This window comes from Pimephales promelas, chromosome 1 (genome assembly GCF_988280905.1).
Source record: "Pimephales promelas chromosome 1, fPimPro1.hap1.1, whole genome shotgun sequence".
In the NCBI taxonomy this organism is placed as follows: domain Eukaryota; kingdom Metazoa; phylum Chordata; class Actinopteri; order Cypriniformes; family Leuciscidae; genus Pimephales; species Pimephales promelas.
Window position 1 is genome coordinate 8608857 of NC_142769.1, and position 8762 is coordinate 8617618.

General features: G+C 36.6%; 1 long non-coding RNA gene across 2 annotated transcripts; it reads left to right on the plus strand.

The window, feature by feature from the left end:
• The first annotated feature begins 382 nt into the window (after positions 1 to 382).
• On the plus strand, positions 383 to 7322 carry LOC120477388 (uncharacterized). Of its 2 annotated transcripts, none has more exons than XR_016147415.1 (3): positions 383 to 576; positions 1013 to 1111; positions 7105 to 7322. It is a non-coding gene; the product is annotated as an uncharacterized LOC120477388 (long non-coding RNA). The 2 variants fall into 2 exon arrangements; XR_016147410.1 differs by having other exon boundaries at positions 386 to 576; positions 7108 to 7322.
• Positions 7323 to 8762: the final 1440 nt, after the last annotated feature.

The following is an 8762-nucleotide window of genomic DNA, read 5'->3' on the forward strand; positions in this document are numbered from 1 at the left end:
TCAATTACAATACATATCTTTAAAGGCTTTTTTCCTCAATATTAGATTTTTTTTTCTGCACTGAACCAGAAATATCCACTTCAGTAGCACTTACATGCGCTAAAATTTCCATAATTGATAAAGTAAGAACATTTATCTCTGAAATATCAAGAAAATGAAAATAATAATTCAATGATCAGATTTCAGTTCTGATTATTTATATATATATATATATATATATATATATATATATATATAATTGGTGCATATTTAATTAGATAATGCATACTTTGCACATTTAAACATAACATTTCAGAAAATCATAATACCCTATTCACCTGTATTGTCTTTGAAAAATGCTTATGTGATGAGTCAACTCATATAAATGGATGAAAACTGTATTTAATCTCTCTATTATATTTGAATGTTCACTTACAGAATTATTACAGCAGTACAGTGGTGCAATGCAGAAGGCCTCTGATGTCGAATTTGAATATAAAAATCATTTCCAGTACCTGCAGAGTCCTCAGATGAAACAGAAGCGACAAGAGCTCAAGCAGCAAGAGGAAGAGTTAAAAGAACTTGAGCAAACCCTTGGTATGTGTTTTTACCATTGTAGATTTGTATTTCATGCAATACTGTATAATTTCACCATTGACAGTTTACATGAAGAAACCACAGCCTTAGTATAACAGTCTATTATTATATGATATCACTTAATTCAGGTTTAAGTAGAAGTTTGACTCTGCTAACCTGGGGTTAGGTTCATCTTTAAAAAGATGTTGTTCACGTGTATTTTAGCATAAGGCTGCAACATATCAAAATGTGGACAAAATGGAGGGGTCTGAATACTTTCTGAAAGCAATGTATTTGCGAGTGTGTGAACTTTCAGCTTATTTTAATGCTTTTTGTGCTTTAGGAATAGCAATACAAATTCTTTAAAAATAGGAATGATTCCTTAACCCTTTATTTACTCTATAATTTCTATAATTGGTGAATTCTGACAAACGTTGACTGAAATGTGTGTTTGCAGCCAGAACTCCTGAAAAAAGAATGAAACGAAGCCTCGAGCCTGAAACTTCTGAGCCCTCAGTCCCTCCTAAACGGATCCGTCGCAAACCTTGCAAGCTGGGTAAATTAGTGGTCATCTGAAGTGTTTGCTCTATAACTCCTGTTTCACACATGATGTGTTTGCAGTACTATGTGGTGCAGAAGCTGCATGCTCATTGTGCTTTACCATAAGATGCGTTTGCAGTGTGCAGTTGATCCACGGCTTCTGTATGCTTTTTTCCTTGTGAAATACAATACACTATTTATTACCTAAGAAACAAGGCGACATGAATGACACTTAAGTCTGAATGTGGAAGTGAGGGGAAAAAAATCTTTATGACCTGCTGTATTTCTTTTACAAAATTTCCCAAGAAAAAAAGCATGGGAGGCAGTTTGCCTGGTTGGTAAGTTTTTATTTAAAAAAGTTCGTGATACTGCATTTTTACGTAAGAGAAGTACCATGTTTGAATGTTTTGCCACTTGCCACTTATAGGATTAGTTCACTTTTGAAAAAACTTTTGCTGATAATTTACTCACCCCCATGTCATCCAAGATGTCCATGTCTTTCTTTCCTCAGTCGAAAAGAAATTAAGGTTTTTGATGAAAACATTCTAGGATTTTTCTCCGTATAATGGACTTACATGGGAACGAGATGGTCCAAGGTCCAAAAGACAGTTAGTAACAGTTTCAGATGCAGCTTCAAATGTCTTTAAACAACACCAGACGATGAATAAGGGTCTTATCATGCGAAACTATCGGTTATTTCAAAACTTATTCCAAAAATGTAACTTTTCTAAGGACAAATGCTAGCCTTGCTCTATTCTGTGAGGCGCGTTTGTAATGTCACGTAATACGTAATTACGTTCAAAAGGTCACGGGCGACGTAGCCGGAAGTACCAAATGCCAAATATCTAAAAAGCCTTCAAAGTCCTGATGTGAGAAAGCACGGATGGCAGGTTAACAGGCTAGCAAGATATCAGCGTGTGTTGTGTTAGCGATAATGATTTAATTAAAAGCTATGTCAGATTAATGTGATGGGCAATAATAGACACTATTTAATAGATGTTGATGAGTAAGTTAAATTTAGCAAATAAAAACAACAAGGAATGATATTGAATAGAGATTACAGACATAAAACAGCAGCAAAGCAGACAAGAGCAATCAATCAAGGCAGATAGCAATAGGGGTAACGCTTCCTTTTACAGTACAGTACTTACAGTGTACTTACCTAGAAAGTACTGGCTAATACAGGGGTTGGACAATGAAACTGAAACACTGGCCAATGTTGGAGGTTTCACATCTATAGGCCTGGCGGCCAATCTTCAGGGTGAAGCACGGGTGGATCAGTGATGGTTTGAGCTCCAATATCATGACAATCCTGATTGTATTTGATGGACACGACACTGCCGAGGACTACGAAACCCTTCTGGAGGATCATGAGCACCTGATGCTCAAACCGTGTATCAGCATGATCATGCACCAACACACACAGCAAGACTTGTGACAGAAGGGTTTGATGAAGATGAAAGTGACGTTGAACATCTCCCATGGTCTGACAGTCACCAGATCTGAATATTATTGAGGTGTTTTGGAGGAGCGAGTCCACCAGCATCATATAGTGACCTGGACACTGTTCTGGAAGAGGAACGGCTCATAATCCCTCTGGTCACTGTGAAGGACTACTATCTGTCAATTGGTGCTGTATTTGGATGCAAAATGAGGCCCTCACCATTCTAACAAATTATTGTGTAGTGAAACCAGGTGTTTCAGTTTTTTTGTCCAACCCCTGTATAAGGTAAGTACATGGAACAGGGGTAGGTTTAGGGGTAGGTTCAGGGTTAGAACTAGTTATTACCCAGTAATTGTAGTTACTAAAATAAGTACATACTGTAGTATTTTCATGGTTAACTGGACTGTAAAAGAAAGCGTTACCGCAATAGGGACAGGTTTATGGGGTACCAATGGCGCTTATGCATGTCATTCCAGTCTCTATACAACCAGTGCAAGAGCTGTATCAGCATTCTTGGTAGAAAGTCTCAAAGAAGCTGAATGTAGGCTATACTGCAGTTGCATGACTTCACCACCATCACCACCACCATTAAAGTCCCTGTAAAGGCAATTCTACAAAAAAGTTCTAAACACATTATAAATGTTACATATGTATTGCTAAAACATATTACAAAGACTGTGAACTGTGAAGTACTGAAATGTGGAGTTAGACCGTTCAACAGTTTTTCACCATTGCAATTTTACGGATTGTTTGGGCGGGGCTAAAACAGGGCTCAATGACGCACTGGAGCCCATGAGCTCCTGGACACACCCCTATTTGATGACGCATAGAGTCTGATTTCTCCCCTAACACACAATAACACTCCCCGAGCACATTCGCATTCACCGCTCAATCGCGAGTGACTGTCAGTACTATTAGTTACTACAGCTGAGCCTACAGTTTTCTAGCTAGCTATGCCTTCGACACGGACATGCATAGGCTACCTGGATGCGATCGTGTACAAAACAGATCTGTATCTTCATTTAAATTCCCTAAAAACGATCACATCAAGAAGAGGTTTTTAGAGAGCAAACCTTGATGAAGAGCTGAGGATCACCGACAGCAACACCCGCCTCTGTAGTGATCATTTTACACTGGATCGTTTTATAAACTTTCCTCGGAGACACCTGGGATTCACTGATAATCCACTGTTACTGGTGAACGGGGCCGAAACAACTATCTCCCGCCTCGGCGTTCATCCTCCTGTCGCGAAAGCAGCGACAGCATTCCCGCTAGTGGGCGTGGTTTCAGCGCAGCCAGCGGACACGCCCCCAGCGTTTGAGAACAGAGATAACTGCTCATTTTTTCAAGATTTTGATAGCTTATTTTATGTACTTGCTGGCATTTTTTTATCATTCAAATTTGGCTGGGTGGCTAATAACAAATTTTTCTGTGGTGTGACGAACTCAGAACACATACTTAATTTTGACTTTACAGGGACTTCTGACAACTCTCAGTATTTAAAAAAACATTTTCCCTGGAAGCATGAGTTAGAATTATATAAAGAGCTCCGCAATTTTCTCAAAAAAGCTAAGCTATTTACAATTTCCAAAAAGTCCTGTAGATTAAAGATTGTTTTATGGTAGTTGGTAGGAAGTAGTATAGTAGTTTGGTAGTTAGTCTTAGACCATGTGGTCTTGCCTGGACACAGGGGAGCTGAAAATGTGCAAAGTATCTTTCGCACATCATACAGTAGGCTTCTTTGCATCCCTTAAACTAAAATTTCTCACATGTGGTAGAACTCTTCCTCTTTCTTTCTTCCATCTCATCCAGCCACTTTTGGTTCTCATAAGGATTGAGGATGTAGTTGTGATTATAGGATACAGTGACCACAGAGACAGCTTTCAGTGCTCAACAGCACTCTCAATCTGGATGGTTGAATACCAAAGGTCCACCAGATAACCAATCTTTGCCCAAGACGGTCTATGATCAAAAATGGGTAACACTTTATAATAACTACACGCTAATAATCATTAGTTAAGCATGAGTAAACCATTAATTCATCATTCATAAAGCATTAATAGACATTAATAAGCAGTTCATAAATACAGCTATAAATGCTTTCTTCTTGATTTAAAAGCATATCTATAATTTGTTTAATAATTGTATTTTCATCCTTTATTAATGATCAATTTATCATTTCTAAATGAAGAATTGCATTTTTTATAAACCAGTTATTTAAGAGTTGTCCGTGGTTCATACGATTACTTAGAGCGAGTAAGTACATGATTAATAAACTATTTAAATGTACATTCATACATCTTATTATTCAGACAGTGATGGTTACTTAATGTGTTAATAAATGCTTTATTAACATGTATTAATGCTGTAATTAAGGATTAATTTGGGTAGTTATAAAGCATTTAGTAGTGGTCAGTTAACTATTTTTGTGACCTAATCTAAAGTGAGGACTAGTCATGCCTTGTAAAGCATTTTTAAAGGCTGTTAAATATTTCTATGTTCTGTATCACTGTGTTGTGTTTGTTACATTTTACTGTTTAGAAGATTGACGAGTCTTTAAATCGCCTTTATAAATGCTTTACAAAGCATGAATAGTCCTCACTTTAGATTAGCTCACAAAAATAGTTAACTGACCACTAATAAATGCTTTATAACTACCTGTATTTACTAAATTTACTTACACTTTCTTAGTGGTCTTATAAATGACTGACAACTCTTAAACAACTGGTTTGCAAATAATTTTATACTTCATTTAGAAATTATTAATTGATCATTAACAAAGTATGAAAATACAATCATTAAACGCATTATAGATATGCTTATAAATCAAGAAAAAGGCATATATAGCTATATTTATGAACTGCATAGTAATGTCTATTAATGTTTTATAAATGATGTATTAACTGTTTACTCATGCTTAACTAATGATTAATAGCGTGCAGTTATTATAAGTGTTACCCAAAAAGGTAATAAACCAGTGGATATGAGAATGACTCAGGAGGATGTGGAACCAGAATTTTGCCATTTACGTTGACCATACAGTCCCCTTACTGTTGTACAGAAGCATGCAACACTAACACCAGAAGGTCAAATATTTTCTATGACCCTCACCACCTCTGAGCACCTCCTTTCTTCCATTATCTGCTCGAATAGCAGATTCCCCCATCAAACATCCCAGAGCACCAGCACTAATGTCTAAAGGTTGACAGAGACCGAAAAGGAGAAGAGTTATATCACCAAGTGCAGCAGACAAACCGCTATAACCCACGCCACAACCACATGTACCGTGACAGGACGATGGGATTTACTATTTTGCCCTCAGTTTAGTGCCTAAAGTTAACAGGCTTAGGAACCAGAACCGAGCACACATTTATATCCTCAGCTACCTTTCAGATCCGGAGGTAGCGGATGCAAATCAGCGACATCAAGACACACGTTTACAGCCCCCATAAACAGCAGGATTTCTGGCATTCCACCCCATCTCCTCCTCCCATGTAGTCAAGAGCCATCATCCTCCCCATCTAACACCTCTAACTACATCTTACCATCAGCATGGATCAGAACAGGATTCCTCTCCTGTGCACTGCTAATTACTATTGTTTTAACACTAAATTCTAATTATTTATTGTTAATTTTTAAGTTGATTTTTTTTTTCTTTTGTTGAAAATAGGTTAGTAGTTTAAAGTTATTATTTGGCTCTAAAGTTTTTCTTTTATCTTAATGTCACCTACATCTTCTATTTAGTCGCACTTTCTTTTTGTCTTTTAGGTATTTTTAAGTACTATTATGTCACTAAAAATGGGTTAAAAAACATTCACACTGCTGTATGTGCTCCATGCTTTCCTCTCAAAAAAAATAAATAAATAAAACGCCACAAAAATGTCAGCGGTGAGAAAATGGCTGTTAAGAAAGCATCTGATCATAGTGATGTGGATAACAAGTCACGTCACATTTATTTATATAGCACTTTAGACAGTGGATTGTTTAAAGCAAGCAGCTTTACAGTGTTAAACAGGAACATTGTCACTTTCAATAAGAACTTCATTTTCTACAACGATCCAGCTCTCCAGTGTGTTCATGTTTTTACTTGTCCAAACTTGACCTTGACTGAACAAAAGATATAAACCAGAGATTTCCAAGTCAAAGAAGGCGGAGCTTCAGAGCCACACCTACCTATACGTTATTACCATTGACAAATTGTAGTTTGAAGGTGTTTGCTTTGTCAAGCTGTTTCTCACTCTATCCAAATTTCATTTTGTCCCAATAGAAATTGTCACAACAGTTCTTCGATTGTACTTGTAATTACGTCGGCATGTATTTGATTATAAGTATATATTGTTTACTTTTTTTGTGGCATAAAACAATTTTTTTGTTGCAGTTCTTTTTATTGATTCAGAAGCCGCAGATTGGTGACCCACTGCAAACGCATCTTGTGTGAAAGCACAATGGCTGTTTCCGTAGGCATATGTACTGCAAATGAATTATGTGAAATGGGCGTAATAGTTGTTTCTGTCTTGTCTGTTGCTTTTTTACCGAAGTTAATCGCTTGTTGTTTTCGCCCCCAGCAGATTCATGATGCACCGAGCTGACAGTTGAAGCAATGCTGTAGTTTATTCAGAGTATCAAAGATTGTTTTGTCTTTGTAAATCCTGCTCTTTTTTTTTTACTTTAAACTCTTTACACGTTGTTTTAAATTCCAGGATTTAAGAAGAAAGCAAAAAAAGAAAAGTTAATATATTTTGTATCGTTCTTTGAGGGGAAAAAAAACAAGTTTTTTCAGTAACATCGGGTCCTGTCATCCTTTTTTTATTCAACAAACCTTCCAGCAATCACACTTTTACTAATGCCATCTTTTTCCTTTGACTTTAAAGCCCAATGTATAATTTGGTTTTTACACACACATGCATGAAAACAGTGTACACTAGCATTTCAATGCATGTTCTGTTTAATGTCTACAGAGCGTTGCAGTGATATTAGGTTCTTATTGGCCAACCCGGAAGTTAGCATTACGGTGGTTCCCTTGATAAAAAAAAAAAAAAACACAATAGAATTTTTTATTGGCTCTAATCAACAAAAGTTTGATTCTCAAAAAAGCTAAATGTAGCCTAAACCGTTAAAGAACCAGATATGATGAATGAAGAGAAGATAAAAAGATTTACTTAAGATAGTTTCTACTTTCATCAGCAGAATTCAGGAATTTGTAGGCCACCCTGCTTACAGTTAAAAGATCACCGCAATTATACCCTTCACCCAGGTCTAAGCTACGTCATTGCTTTAGGTTGCAGTCTCTGATTGGCTCAGGACACATAAAGTCTAAGCAAATTACCACACATATACAGTAGGCTTAAGCATATCTCCATGGATTATGCAGCGGACACTCAGACCCTAAAGTTAGGTTTAGTGAGTGGCTGAGAGGAGTTTCATGGACTTATCACTTATCTGCTTCTTTTTTGTTTTATATTTAAAGTTTGACTAATTTAGTTTGACCATTTCTTTGCTTCTTGTGCTTATTACTTAGTTTTCATCCTGTTCCCGAACTCTCTCAGTCAATTCATATTTTTTTAACATACAAAATTGTGTCATTCACTATAGCCACTTGTTCTATTGTCTGAAAAAAATAATATATGACATGAAAACAGCTTTATTGGACAGGTATATTATTAGGCTATAATACATTATATTAAAAATACACTACGTGAGCATGAATTTAGAGAGAAAACACATTTTGTTAAAAACAAAAATTCCACTACATTCCACATCTGAACACCACCAAAGTCTTCAACCAGCAGAAATTTGGCAGACTTGGTAGAAAACTGTTGTTTTATGGAAGACTGGTATTTCATACAATGTATCAGTGCCATGACCAAACTTGCAAAAATCATGATCAACTAGAGCAGGGGTGTCCAAACTCGGTCATAGAGGGCCACTGTCCTGCAGAGTTTAGCTTCACCCAAATTAAACACACATCAAGGTCTTGATTAACTGAAGGTCATTAGACATGCTAAAAACTTAGAAGCAGGTTTGATGAGGCAGGTTGGAACTAAACTCTGCCGGACAGTGGCCCTTCAGGACCGAGTTTGGACAACCCTGAACTAGAGGGAACATAAACAGACATTGTTAACAGCACTATAACAGCTGTATCAGCAGCATTTTTAGTAAAAAAAAAAAAAACCCCAAAACAATAGAATGCATCTAGTGAAAGTATTTACATTTTTACTAAGGA